This window comes from Palaemon carinicauda, chromosome 2, assembly GCF_036898095.1.
Source record: "Palaemon carinicauda isolate YSFRI2023 chromosome 2, ASM3689809v2, whole genome shotgun sequence".
In the NCBI taxonomy this organism is placed as follows: domain Eukaryota; kingdom Metazoa; phylum Arthropoda; class Malacostraca; order Decapoda; family Palaemonidae; genus Palaemon; species Palaemon carinicauda.
The window spans coordinates 156672432-156688699 of record NC_090726.1 but is presented as its reverse complement, the minus strand read 5'-3'; positions in this window follow the sequence as shown (position 1 = coordinate 156688699).

Here is a 16268-nt window from a genome sequence, read left to right as displayed (position 1 = left end):
CTCATATATATATATATATATATATATATATATATATATATATATATATATATATATATATATATAAATATATATATATATATATATATATATATATATATATATATATATATATATGCTTCTTTCAGTATGAGATAAAAAATTAAGAATGGTAATGATTAAAATTGGCATGCTTAATAGATTATACGAAATACGTTTGCTTAATGGTCAACATTTAGTTTTGACGTACGCATTACAATTTCATCAAGTTAACAAGTAACCTAAAGAGAGAGAGAGAGAGAGAGAGAGAGAGAGAGAGAGAGAGAGAGAGAGAGAGAGAGAGCTAATTAATGACTGGCTATAATCAACAATCTTGGTTAAAGAAAGATGAAGGGACTGATTAAACCATAACTAATCTTTGGGTAAAGGGTTGTATTAACGCCCGTTGCCTTTTTAACTTATCGAGTTCAATGAATCTTTTCAAGTGAATAATTCGTCGAGTTTCCCCTTCACCTAACCTAAGCCATTGTTTTAAAGGTTATAAAGGCCGCACATGATTGGCAGAAGCTAGGGACAGTGAAATTGCCCCCAACAAGCAGTAAAATGACCTGGAAACTGACCATATAAATAAATGATCAGCACCCAAGCTCTCTCTCCACCCAAGCTTGGACCAGGGAGGTCCAGGCAATGGCTGATGATGACTCAGCAGATAGGCCTACAGGCTTCCCAAAGCCCCCATTCTTATCACACAAGGATGGGGAGGTTGCAGACACGACAAGAAACTAACAAGTTTGAGGGGGAGTCGAGGCCCGGTATGGCGATCACCAAGCCGAGACCTTACCAATAGGTTAGGGATTAAGGGATGGATTTAGGCCTAATCTTTTGTCTTATCTCTAATACCCTTGACAACAACTGGAATGAATAATTTCTTAATGTTTCCGTTTGATTCCATAGCGTTCAGATATATATTCTTCTCTATCAGTTTTTGTTTCTTATTGAGGACTCAAATACTTGTTTGTTATTGTGGACTGAAATAACTTTTACCTTTAACTTGGAAAAAAACTACCCCTTCTCTCTCTCTCTCTCTCTCTCTCTCTCTCTCTCTCTCTCTCTCTCTCTCTCTCTCTCTCTCTCTCTCTCTCTTTCTCTCTCTCTCTCTCGTAACGAAATGCTTCGATGTGATTATGAAATATCTAACGAAAATAATTCTCAATAATTTCCTTCCAAAATCGCTTTCCTAATGACATACCAATATTGAAAAGTTACATTTCAATCTAAGAGGTTAACTATCATAAATCTTAAAATGTTGTGCTCAGTGAAATAAATGGATCAGTAGAAAAGAATCCCATAAAAACATATCAACATGTGCAAATAAAGTTGGGACTTTAAACAAATAATAAAGTTAAGTTGCCCATTTAAGCGACAGGAACGCACGAGACGAGAGATATGACACATCACTTACATTGAAAAAAAAAAAAAAAGTGAGATCAACATGATAAGTGCTTTTATCAGATTATAGTCGCTGGGTGAAACATATGCTACCTACCACTTAAATGATAGGTATAGTATGCTTTATCGATTAAAAGACTAATCTGCATAATACTTAAACATTTATGCAAATCTAACTCATTTTAAAACTTGACTCGGTTGCAAATTTATATGATTAAAATATTCCACTCAACGGTAAACCTCCGGTTCTTCGTTTCAATCCATGGTTTGCCAAAGTACACAAATTACTTAATTACGGGAAAGTTCTAAACATAATTATCAATATACGAAAGCTTAATCTAATAGAATCCCTTAAATCGTAGCGTACTCGTTAGTATTTTCTTCCTTTCCAATTCCGTATGATTTAAGTGCTAAAATGTGCGTTAGAGTTATATTTTAGAAAAAAAAAATTCAAGGAGGAAAGAGTAATCATAACAAAGCTTCAATAGGAAAAAAAAAATAACTCCACACAAAAACAAGCCGTGTAATGTCGATGACTCCTGCAAGCCCTACGCAGTTGAGACAGGGTCTATATATAAGAAAAATGTGAGAGGGAGGAGTACGAGGCGACTGAGAGAGAGAGAGAGAGAGAGAGAGAGAGAGAGAGAGAGAGAGAGAGAGAGAGAGAGAGAGAGAGAGAGTTGTATGAAAAAAAAGCAATTAAGACTAAAGCTCTGAGGGGATCGCTCAGGGAGTCGGCAGGCATGAAGTTCGAAGCTTCATTTAAAACAGTTTATGAAGCAATAGACGCCACTTTCCTTATTACCAACTTTGCTCCTGGTTGTTCCTCCGAGCTGTTCCTTGGGACCTGTTGCTGCTAGACCAGAAGTATTATTAGACCACCTACCGAAGTGATGTTTTGGTTTAGACTCTTGGCATCATATCACAATTTATATATTTGCTATTTCGTAAATTTTATGAAATGAACACAATCTAACTATGAAATGCATTTATCAATAAGTCCTTTATATTTGGAAGAGATGGTGAAGTAAAACCAGGACTGCAGTCGCTGCCACATTCATCCTTAGCTGTAATTTCAAGGATGATGTGTAGCAAAAAAACTTATCAGCTTTGCGTGATCAATAAAATGGAAGACTTTCAGACCTCCAAAAATTTATGACCCAAATATGGATACGAATAGCATATATTTGGTTTATGACACCAAACTTTTTCGCAATCAACCAACATATTTTAAAAGTAAACAATCACATTGTAAAAACAAAATTTTTAGAAATCAACATAATTTGGAATACCGATTAAATCTATGACTAACCGTTCATTACCATTTCTTTGAACTCCTCCGTCCGGAACTTAAAAAAATAAGATGATAATAAATGCATATATATAGAACCGGTAAGCAAAAAGAGGTCCCATCTATTTAGACGAAACTATTACACGAGAGAGAGAGAGAGAGAGAGAGAGAGAGAGAGAGAGAGAGAGAGAGAGAGAGAGAGAGAGAGAGTTTTAACATACTGTTCGTACTTTTGTTAATTAGGTGTATAATAGAGTTCGCAGATCGAATCAGCTCGGACGGAAAGCAATACTTGTTCCTGAAACTTAACCTGAATGATGTTATCGTGGTCTAGGAGTGAGGGACGTGGAGTAATAATTAAAACAACAATGATGAAAGAAAAACAAAAGGAAAACAGTTAGATAAGACAGAGCAAAAAAAATTCAACCTCATCTGCCAAATAGATAACCTTAATGGAGTTATTATGGCTTTGTTAGGGTAATTGCGGCCTTGCTGTGGTTATAAATGGCTATATTCAGCTTATGCAAGCAACTGCGAAGGATATCCTAGGAGATAATTACGCCTTTCCAAGTAGGATATTTCTGTCATATGAATTCGACATGCATCTCCCTGATAACAACAACAAAGACATCAAAACTTATTTTAAAAAGCACAGGGAAAAGATTACTGGTGATGCTCATGGAATTTAATGCTTCAACGAATGCTTGCGAAGTCGTGGCTGTCGATTTACAATGGACAGAGGGCGGGGAATAGTGCTGCCGACTAGATGGTCAATTTAGTGTTGCCGTAAAACAAAAGTTTCAACGTCTGTGGTTAAGGTACATGGTGCCAGCAATATGACGAGCACGAAAGAATTACATTAGAAACCATGGGTATTCATCAGTTAATCCAATCTATTTGTATTGAAAGGGCAAAATAAAACCGGAACAGCAGTAACGACAAAAACTAATGCCATTTCATCCATAATGAATCAATCAATCATTTTCAATAATGGATATTTTTGTCAAATAATCAGGGGTTGTCTGATAAAAAAAAAAAAAAATTCTTGTGATTACATGCACAACAAGACTTAATTTGTTATAAAAACAAAATGCTAAAATATGACTAATTAAATCCTATGTAATATGAACATATTCAAGTAAATACATTAATATCCACATAAGATTTGATAATATGACAAAGTGAATATGATGGACAAAAACACATACGTTCACATATATCAAAACTTGAAGAAATATAACTGCATCAAATATGACCATATACAGGGTGACACACAAAAAAAAACGGTCATCACCTAATCTTGAATAACTTTTGAAATAAATAATCAATTCCTTTTATTTTTCAGATTTATCAAGAAAAATTAATGTTCTAAGAGTCTATCAAATTCGACCTTCAAGATGCCATACACTACTGAGGAAAAGACATTTATAGTTGAGGCATATTTTCGGTTGAAGTCTATCCACGCAGCTCAATTGCAATTCAAAGAACGGTTCAGATGTTGTACCAACCGTGTGTCACACGATCGTACATAGTAACGACATTTCATTTTGTGTATATATTATGCTTGTATCCCCTCGCACTAAAAAGAACATGAAATAACATGTATGTTTTTTCTCAACGTTAACTGTTAACCGGCTGAATAGGAAATTTCCTGTTGCATTGAGTTTTTGTATATAAAGGCGAGTGTCTGTAATAAAGTTACTCAGTTGCTTTCATCCAGTCTTTGAGTCACAACCTTCTCTCGACACGTCACATTGGTGACCCTGGAAATCGACTCGCTCCTCCTGCCTTCCACCCCCCCCCCCCCCCCGCCCCTCCATCGTTTGTACTATGACGGACTCTACGGAAGTTAGCGTTGGCGCTGCAGCTGCCCCATTGAAACTTTCGTCATTCGCCAGCAGATTTGCTTGGTTTCAGTATGCAGAAGTGCAGTTTCACATTAAGGGCGTGACTCGCTCCACCACCAAAGAAGATTATGTTCTCACGGCGATACTCAAGGACACCTTCCCAGAAATATCCAACTGGCTTTGTGAACAAGGAGACACCCCAATAGCGTATGACGCCATCAAAACATACCTTCTGCAGCAGTACTCGCCGTTGCCAGCCGCCTGTATAGGGGTTTGCTAGCCCTCAGAGAAATTACCAGTATCACTCGCCTGCAACCTGCCGCAGACGGCTCTCCTCGTGAGGTGAACCTACTTCATGCCCTTTGGATAAGCCGTTTGCCCAAACCTGTATGCGCTGCCATACCCGATGTCGATAGTTTACCCATAGAGGACTTGATGACCAAAGCCGACACCCTTATGGACAGCCACTTCACGACCTCCATCAACGCCTCCACTCCTGACGAAGAGGACGCCTATTCAACATCAACCGAAGCTGATGTGAATGCCATAGGACATACATGCCTACTCCGTGACATGCCGAAGTGGCGACAAAGCCACCCACCACCCACCACTTGCTCACGCCCCAACCAACGACTTCTACAGCCACTTACTGCCTCCCATTCGCCGCAGTTTTGCTACTACTACACCAGATTCGGAGCAACCGCCAAGAAATGTGCCAAGGATTGTCAGTGGCCAAAAAAAGTGTAATTAGGCCATTGCTTGTGGTGGTAATCTTTTCTTTTCACATGATGCAGGAACGGGCGTGCGATTTTTGGTAGACACGGGTGCTTGTCGTTCTCTTTTGTCGACGTCCGCTTCGTAGCTGCCAACGGATCTGCGATACCCACCTACGTTTACGAGAACCTCACATTATCGTTTGGAAACGGTAAATTTAATTGGAAGTTTCTCGTTGCTGACGTCACATTGCCAATCCTCGGTCCGGATTTCCTCTCTCATTTCCACCTTCTGGTCGATGTCGCCCACCGACGATTGGTCAACGCATACTCGTACTTGTCGACACCTCTTCAACCCGGCCCCTCCAATCTCACTTTCCACGTCAGTGCACCCACGGATGCCTACGCCCACCTCCTCACGTCGTATCCGAAAGTTTTCCGTCCAGAACTTCGCCAAACGGCCAAGGCTCCTGCACGGTATTTATCACCATATCAAGACGACGGGACCCCCAGTCTTCGCAAAATTCAGACGTCTGGCACCGGAACGATTGGCAGCCGCCAAACAGACGTTCGCCGAAATGGAGGAAATGGGCCTTTGCCAAAAGGCCTCTAGCCCATGGTCGTCACCCTTACACATCGTTCTGAAGAAAGACGGCTCCCTCTGTCCGTGCGGGGATTACAGGCGCCTGAACATGCAAACAGAACCGGATCACTACCTCATCCCAAACAGCACCGACGTGACCTCCTACCTGCACAAAGCGAAGGTTTTCTCCATGTTCGACCTCCTGAAGGGGTATTATCAGGTGCCTATGAACCCAGAAGACATCCCCAAGACCGCCATCACCACTCCGTTTGGTACATACACCTTCAATTACTCGTGTTTTGGCCTTCGTAATGCTGGAGCCACGTTTCAACGTCTCATGGATGGCATCTTAGGGGACCTCAACTCCTGTGTATGTTATGTGGCCAACATACTTGTGTTGTCCTTCTCAAACGAGGAACACCTCCATCACATGCGCATCGTGCTTGACCGCCTGCAACAAAACGGCCTTGTAGTCCGGTACAACAAGTGTACCTTTGGTGCCAACGAAGTGTCGTTCTTAGGGCACCGAATCACTCCTGAAGGAGTCCATCCCCTCCCTGAGAAGGTAGTTGACGTTTAGGACTTCCCCGCACCCTAGACCATCAAAGCTCTGCAGGAATTCTTGGGCATGATCAACTATTATCACCGTTTTCTGCCAGCCATTGCCGCCACTCTTGCTCCCCTCTACGCCTCCCTCAAGGGCAAGCCAAAGGACCTGAAGTGGGGTCCCCTTCAAGAAGCGGCCTTCTGCAATGCAAAGAAGGCCCTATCAACCGCTGTGGCTCTCACTTTTCCTATCCCACATGCCCCTCTCCTTCTCTACACCGATGCCAGCGACATCGCTATTCGTGCAGTACTCGAGCAGGTGGTCAACGGCTCGCCCCGCCCATTGGCCTTCTTCAGCAGAAAACTGTCCAAAGCAGAATCGGGTTATTCTACCTTCGATTGTGAATTGCTGGCGGTGCACTTGGCTGTCTGTCACTTTCACCATTTCTTAGAAGGTACGCCCTTTGTCATTCGCACAGACCACATGCCTCTGGTGCATGCCTTCACTCGACATTCTGACGCCTGGTCTGCCCGTCAACGCCAACATCGCTCCGCCATGGCTGAATATAATTGCACTCTTCAGTACGTCACTAGGGAAATGAATCCCGTTGCCGATGCCCTGTCAAGAAACACGTTGGTTGCCGTTCAACTGGGATTGAATTACAACACCTTGGCTGAAGCCCAACGACAGGATCCAGAGTATCAAGCATGTAGGATATCCTGCACGTCCTTGGGTCCGCGCATGTACTTCTTGCCAAACTTCCAAAGTACATCGACACACGGATTCAGGAGTGGGCACCTTTCCTCAACCTCAGCGTTGTTTCACACACATTCACGTCGACGTTGCTGGCCCCCTACCCACATCACAAGGACATTGGTACCTGTTTACCGTCATCGACTGCTCCACTCAGCCTGAAGCCATTCTCATGGAAACTGCAACGTCCGCCTCATGTACATCTCCCTTACTCTCAGGATGGATTGCAAGATTTGGTATCCCAGAGCATATTACTTCTGACAGTGGTATCACTTTCACCCCTCAATTGTGGACATCATTAGCGAATCTCCGGGGCATCACACTACGTCAGACAACTGCCTACAACCCCACTTCCAATGGAATGGTTGAATGTTTTCATCACACCCTTAAAGCAGCTTTGATGTCCTGCTGCAAGGATTCCAACTGGTTTACCCAGCTTCCCTGGGTCCTCCTGGGACTAAGGACCACTCATAAAAACATCCTCGACGTCTCGGCAGCTGAAATGGTGTATGGAGGCCCGTTGGTCGTCCCTGCCGAATTTTTTCTTCAAAAACCTCCTCTGACAATCTCCAGAGCATATTTCACATCATGGGAAAATGTACTCCATGCCGCCAGACTTACAAGCCCCCAGCAAAGCATCACATACCGACAGACTTGCACTCTGCAACGCACGTCTTCCTGTGCAACGACACTAGAAAGCCACCGCTAATGCCCCCCTACACGGGCCCTTTCCTTGTGATCCAACACAGTCCAAAAGCATTCCTACTAAACATTCGTGGCAAAGAAGACTGGGTCTCCATTGATCGTCTAAAACCTGCTTATCTCCTGCCCGATGACCCGCCTACAGTTCGCTTCTCTAGATCAGGGGGCCCTATTTAACATGTACAGTATGTCATTTTTAGGGGGGAGCCATGTACCAACCGTGTGTCACACGATCGTACATAGTAATGACGTTTCATTTTGTGTATATATTATGCTTGTATCTTCGCTCTCCCCTCGCACTAAAAAGAACATGAAATAACATGTATGTTTTTTCTCACCGTTAACTGTTAACCGGCTGAACAGGAAATTTCCTGTTGCATTGAGTTTTTGTATATAAAGGTGAGTGTTTGTAATAAAATTACTCAGTTGCTTTCATCCTGTCTGAGTCACAACCTTCTCTCGACACGTCACATTGTCAAGAATTTCCTGTCCACTCAATGATCTAGAGAGGGGTCAACAAGTTCAGAACCCATGGGACTGTGCATAACCTCAATTGTAAAGACACTTACAGACAATCACACTCTGGACGACCGAAATCACCAAGGACACCCCACAACATTGCTGAAGTCAGAGACTGTTGTCCGCAGCCCAAGCAAGTCTGTGCGACAGCGAAGTCAGGAGCTTGGAATCAATCAGGAATCCGTGCAGAAAATTTTGAACGCAGATCTCCACCTGTATCCTTACAGGATACATATTAAACACAAGCTTACACCTGACGACATGAGGAAGCGAGTGATTATGTGCCAGTGGTTTTGTGACAAGATTGATGCTGTGCCAAACTTCCTTGACAATGTCTGGTTTACGGACGAGGCACATTTTCTGTTGTCAGGTCACGTGAACTCAAAGAACAATATCTTCTGGGGTAGCACACCCCCTGAGCACTGTCTGCAAAGGCCATTACACTCGGTGAAGTGCACTGCCTGGGTCGCATCTCCATACATGGCATCATTGGACCATTCTGGTTCGGGGACGACAACAAGCGGTCTGTGACAATCAACACCGAGCAATATGTCCAGGTGCTTGGCAAGTTCTGGACAGCACTTGGTCGACGGAGAGGAGTCGTCAGGGTTCTCCAGTGGTTCCAGTAGGATGGTGCCACCCCCCCCCCCACTTCAAACGAATCTTTGGCATGGCTACAGCAGCGTTTCCCTGACCGACTGATCAGCCCCAGGTGTGACCCGGAGTGGTCGCCACATTCACCGGACCTGAACCCCCCAGATTTTTATCTTTGGGATACCTTAAGGACAGGAAATATGAAAACAACCCCCAAACTATCCCTGACCTGAAGGCAGCAATCACAGCAGCAATAAGAGTGATCCCAAGGGAGGAATGCAGGAGGGTCATCGAGAACTTTGCCCGCCGGATCCAAATGTGCCTGCAGCGCTGGGGAGCTCATTTGGAGCATATTTTGGAGAGCCAGTGAAACAAAGTGTTTTTGTTGTACAGACTTGAAACTTTGGAGGTGTCTGCTACACAGTCTTGACCTAATGTAGCTAAAGTTTTGTGTCGATCTAAATAAAATTCTGGAAGTTATTCGTTTTTTGGTGATGACCGTTTTTTTTTTTTTTTGTGTCACCCTGTAAGAAAGGACTACAAAGCTGAAATGTGGACAACGAACAATTTCTCCAGGTGACAAAATACCCAAAGCAGAAAATATCACACTATGCATGAAAGGAAAAAGGCCATCGCAGGTCATAATCACATACACAACAGTAACTAAGAAACTATCAAACAATCACTATCAAATAAAAAAAAAATAACTGGATAGATACGTATCATAAGGAACACGTGCTCTCTGTTATGGAAACCGAGTTATCGAACTAGTCTCAAGACACCACTTAGTGAAGCTATTGTTGCTTCTGCAGTACCTCATACCAGTTTCTAATAATTTTCCTACTCAACATTTGGAAGTTCGTTAGGAATGATAGGTCGGGAATAGAGGCCCATAGTGATATGGGAGCAAAAGCGATCCTTCATTCAATTTCTTTAGCGCAACCTGCTTGCGAATTCAGGAATGACAAGTCAGGAATAGAGGCCCATAGCAATATGGGAGCAAAATAAATCCTTTATGCAAAATCTTAGACGCAGCCTGCTTGCGAATTCAGGAGTGACAGGTCGGGAATAAATGCCCATAACAATATGAGAACAAAAGAGATCCTTTATTCAATTTCTTTGGCACAGTCTGCTTGCAAACTAAAGGAATGACAGGTCGGAAAAAGAGGTCTATACCAATATATGAGCAAAAAAATATCCCTTATTCCATTTCTTAGACACGGTCTGCTTGGGAATTCAGGAATGACAAGTATAGAATAGACACCCATAGCAACATGAGGGGAAAAGAGAACCCTTATTCTATTTCTTAGGTGCAGCCTATTTGTGAATTAAGGAATGACAGGTCGGTAATAGAGGCCCATAGAGATATGAGAGCAAAATAAATCCCTTATTCGATTTCTTAGACGCGGCCTGCTTGCAAATTCAGGAATGACAGGTATAGAATAGACACCCATAGCAACATGAGTGCAAAAGAAATCCCCTATTCAATTTCTTAGGTGTGGCCTGCTTGCAAATTTAGGAATGACAGGTCGGGAATAGAGGCCCATAGCAATATGAGGGCAAAAGAGATCCCTTATTGGATTTCTTAGAGGTAGCCTGCTTGCGAATTCAGGAATAACAGGTCGGGAATAGAGCCTCATAGTAATTTGAAGGCAAAAGAGATCTGTTATTCGGTTTCTTAGACCCAGCTTACTTGCAAATTCAGGAATGACAGGTCAGGAATAAAGTCCCATAGCAATATGAGGGCAAAAGAGTTCCTTTATTCCATTTCTTAGATGCAGCCTGCTTGCGAATTTAGGAATGACAGGTCGGGAATAGAGGCCCATAGCAATGTGAGAGCAGAGGAGATCCCTTATTCGATTTCTTAGACGCGGCCTGCTTGCGAATTCAGGAATGACAGGTATAGAATAGACACCCATAGCAACATGAGGGCAAAAGAGATCCCTTATTCAATTTCTTAGATATGACCTGTTGTGAATTTAGGAATGACAGGTCGGGAATAGAGGCCCATAGCAATATGAGAGCAAAAGAGATCCATTATTTGATTTCGCAGACGTAGCCTGAGGAAAACAGATTCCTTATTCGATTTCTTAGACGCAGCCTGGTTGCAAATTCAGGAACGACAGGTCGGGGATAGAGGCCCATAGTTCGAGGGCAAAAGAGATCCCTTATTCGATTTCTTACATGCAGCCTGCTTGCGAATTCAGGAATGACAGGTCGGAAATAGAAGCCCATAGCAATATGAGAGCAAAAGAGATCCCTTATTTGATTTCTTAGAAGTAGCCAACTTGCAAATTCACAAACGACAGGTCGGTAAGAGAGGTCCACACCTATATGAGGACAAAAGAAATCCCGTATACAATTTCTTAGATGCAGCTGCTTGCGAATTCAGAAATGACAGGTCGGGAATAGAGGTACATAGCAATTTGACGACAAAAGATATCCTTTACTCAATTTCTAAGATGCAGCCTGCTTACGAATTCAGGAATGACAGGTTGGGAATAGAGGCCCATAGCATTTTGAGACCCAAAGAGATCCCTTGTTCGATTTTTTAGACGAGGACTGCGTGCAAATTAAAAAATAACAGGTCGGAAATAGAGGCCCATAGCAATATGAGGGCAAAAGACCTAACTCATTCGATTTCTTATATGTGGCCTGCATGCGAATTCAGGAACGACAGGTTGGGAATAGAGGCCCATAGCAATTTGAGGGCAAAATAGATCCCGTATTCAATTTCTTAGATGTGGCCTGGTTGCGCATTCAGGAATGACAGATCGGGAATAGAGGCCCATAGCAATATATGAGTAAAATAAATCCCTTATTCGATTTCTTAGATGCGGCCTGTTTGCAAATTCAGAAATAACAACTGTCGGGAATAGACGCCTATACGAATTTAAGGGCAAAAGAGATGCCTTATTCGATTTCTTAGATGCGGCCTGCTTACGAATTCAGGAATGACAGGTCGGAAATAGAGGCCCATAGTAATTTCAGTGCAAAAGAGATCCCTTATTCGATTTCTTAGATGCATCCTGCTTGCGAATTCAGGAATGACAGTTCGGGAATAGAGGCTCATAGCAATGCGAGGGCAAATGAAATAACTTATTCAATTTCTTAGATGCAGTCTGCTTGCAAATTTAGGAACGACAGGTCTGGAATAGAGGCCCATAACAATCTGTAGGCATCAAAGATCCCTTATTCGATGTCTTAGACGTAGCCTGCTTGCAAATTCAGCAGTGACAATTTGGAAATAGAGGCCCATAGCAATTTGAGGGCAAAAGAGATCCCTTATTCAATTTCTTAGATGTGACATGCTTGCACATTAGGGTATTACAACCGTCAGGAATAGAGGCCCATAGCAATTTGAGGACAAAAGAGATCCCTTATTCAATTTCTTATACGGGGGCTGATTGCAAATTTAGGAATGACAACCGTTGGGATAAGAGGCCCATAGCAATTTGAGGGCAAAAGGGATCCCTTATTCAATTTCTCAGATGTGGCCTAGTTAGAAATGTAGGAAGGACATGTCGGGAATAGAGGCCCATAGCAATTTGAAGGCAAGAGAGATCCTTTATTCAATTTCTTAGATGCGGCCTACTTGTAAATTCAGGAATGACAACCGTTGGGAATAGAAGCACATAGCAATTCAAGGGCAAAAGAGATCCCTTATTCAAATTCTTAGACGCAGCCTGCTTGCGAATTCAAAGTCGGATTTTGAATTTGAAGATGGATCTCAGTAGAGCGATGATCTCTCCAACATTCCTCCCCATGCATGACCCAAGTTATGCTCAAGTCATTACTTTGGATCTACCTAGTTATAACGTAGCACAACATGTGCCAGAACTTAGATCTGGATAGAACCATGTGTTTTTCATCTTGTTCTTGATCTAGAATTTTGAATTTGTAATGACAAATCATGCTCACTGCACTGGGAGACATGTTTGCAGACAAAAGCGTTCATATTGCCTATACCAAGAAGACTTACAATCTTCCTTTTCCCAATATGAGCATTTGAATTTCCAAGGGAGATAACATTTTTGGCTCTGATATGGTCTTGTAGCACTGCATCAAAGGCACAGCCTCGTTGTCTTTAGTTGTTTCATCATCATACAATCTTGGAGAAGAAGCATTAATGACTATGATAGACCCTGCTTTTGCCAGTGGAAAACGCCATATAGTAACTCTTTTATTGATACCTGTGGGGTCTTCAAGTAGATTTGCAAACATTTTTGTATTAATCATAAAACCAAAGTCGTGAATACTGGGAGAATCCTTAGGTAAGCATCTCTAAACACAGTGTATCTCTTATCCAATTCGTTGAGACAGTCTTACATGGTGCAACATCGTCTATTTTGTATCTGTAAAGTTCTTTGGCAACTATTACAGTTCTGAGTTCTCCTAAAACTTATGTTTCTGGTTCTTAAGATAATTATAGTCTTTTTTTTCTTTTTTTTGTGACCGCAATGTACGTTGTCTGAAGGTCCACGTCTAGATATCTAGATAGACATATATCTTACACACAATATATAGAGTATACATTATATATATATATATATATATATATATATATATATATATATATATATATATTATATTTATTTATATATATATATATATATATATATATATATATTTATATATATATATATATATATATATATATATATATATATATATATATATATCATATATATATGTATATGTGAGTATATTTATTACTGTATGAATGTCAAATGAGATATTTTTGTACAAATGGGTTGATATATCCATAAAAAATGGCTTTAGGCTACTACGGTATAGCAGTAAAGCAATCACTGATTCGTATTTCTTGGGATATGCTTCCGGTAAGCACATATTTTCACGTCAACACGTTCATATAAGGGACAGATTGAAAATGGTTCCATTTATTACGCCAAAAAAAAAAAAAAAAAAAAAAAAAAAAAAAAAACATCAACAACACATTTCTGTTCAATGTTCTGAAATCTCATATTATTCCCACATTTCTGTTCAATGTTCTGAAATCTCATATTATTCCCACATCTAACTAGGGGCACCGTCTTTTCTCACTTAGGATAGAGTTGCAATGTGGCAAACAAGCTTCTAGACCAGTACATGTAAATCTTAGAAGAATTTTATAGAGCGCACATTCATGTACACAAAATCAGATATTTTTCTCAATTGTAACGTAGCCAATAATAATTCAACTTACCATAAGGTTTTTATTTATTGAAGAATTCGGTGTAATGTTTATGAGCTTTTGGGTCGGGTATAGAGATTCACAAAGTGCAAACATAAATGATGTACGGTACATAAAAATCAAACTCTATTGGTCACACAGACACCAAACTAATCATATTTTGAGAGAGAGGTGGAGGGGTGTCTACAATAACAAATTATTTATAGAAACACAAACTAGTAAGAACAAACTGCCTTGCCTGGCCATATCGTCATTAGGTAAATATCAGAAACGAAACCGATCATCAGTAACTAGCAAATGGCAGCAACATGATCATGAATAAGAGGAAATAAATCTGATCTCTCTCTCTCTCTCTCTCTCTCTCTCTCTCTCTCTCTCTCTCTCTCTCTCTCTCTCTCAATCACTGTTGTTTAGTTTCAAATAAATTTATTAAAATCACACACTATCGTATGGCACTCAAAACAATATATGCGGGAAAAAGCACTAAATATCTAGCGATTGGGGCAGAAAGAGAAATAATCTAAAGGATTATCTATTTCTAAGTGTGGATTTACTCTTACTATATTCGTAAGGGAAGGATAGATTCAATTTGTGACACAAATGTAGAATAAGTCATGTACAGTACTAGCACTACAGAGTATAAGCAGAATTATGCACGCACAGTGATTATCATCAGCACTGATGTGCAGTCAAGTGGAACGTGGTATATAAAAATAGTCAAATGGCATTCAGAATAAAGTAACCAGTAAAATACATCAGACGATAAAGAAATTACAGTCAAGACAATTATTTCAGTATTAAAGAAATTACAGTCAGGACAATTATTTCAGTGATAAAGAAATTATAGTCAAGACAATTATTTCAGTATTAAAGAAATTACAGTCAGGACAATTATTTCAGTGATAAAGAAATTATAGTCAAGACAATTATGTCAGTGATAAAGAAATTAGTCAAGAAAATTATGTCAGTGATAAAGAAATTACAGTTAAAACAATTATGTCAGTGATAAAGAAATTATAGTCAAGACAATTATGTCAGTTATAAGGAAATTGCAGTGAAGACAATTACGTCAGTGATAAAGAAATTACAGTCAAGACAATTATGGCAATGATAAGGAAATTAGAGTCAAGACAACTATATCAGTGATAAAGAAATAAGAGTCAAGAGAGAGAGAGAGAGAGAGAGAGAGAGAGAGAGAGAGAGAGAGAGAGAGAGAGAGAGAGAGAGAGAGAGTGTGTGTGTTGGATGTTTTTTCTATAGTTAAATCGGTGGAACTCATAAAATTCAAATTTGCAGCGATTGTTTTTGTGCTGAACAGGCTAACATGTCTCATTTGATATTTCCTTTATGAAATATCTATTTTAATGTAGTTACTGTTCTTAAAATATGTTATTTTAATTGCTCATTACACCCCTTATAGTTTAATTATTTCCTTATTTCCTTTCCTCACTGGGCTATTTTTCCCTATTGGAACCCATGTGATTATAGCATCCTGTTTTTCTTATAGTATTGTAACTTAGTTAATAATAATAATAATAATAATAATAATAATAATAATAATAATAATAATACTGGGCTTTCTAAAAAGGAACCTTATCTGGTGGCTGGATGAGCACATAGAAGTGGCACTGTCGAATATCGAACTAGGGATGATAGGAAAGAGATGGCTGTAGTCGTCACAGATAGTCCTATCTCTGTATTTTAAGGTTGACAGATTTCTTTCATCAAATTATCTTGCCATGTTTTCAAAATAATTGTAAATATATTTTTTTTTCTGGCCAATACTATCGTACAAAAATTTTCTTTTAAAAACATCATACATTCCCAGTTTGTATAAAAAGTAATATTAGTACGATATATACACAAGGAAAATCTTCTAAAGTGTAAAATTGGCTGATATCAATTATCCTAAATTTTGAGTAACAGCATATCTACAAAAAGCCAGTTCATTTTGTGTTCCTCATTCAGTTTCATAATCAACCAACAGGCTTTTGTAATACATCTTGCAAAAACAAACAGTAAATAAAACCAGTATAAATATCAAGTTTCAGTGAAAAACTAATATTACCACTGAAGGAGTTATCCTTTTTCCTTAAG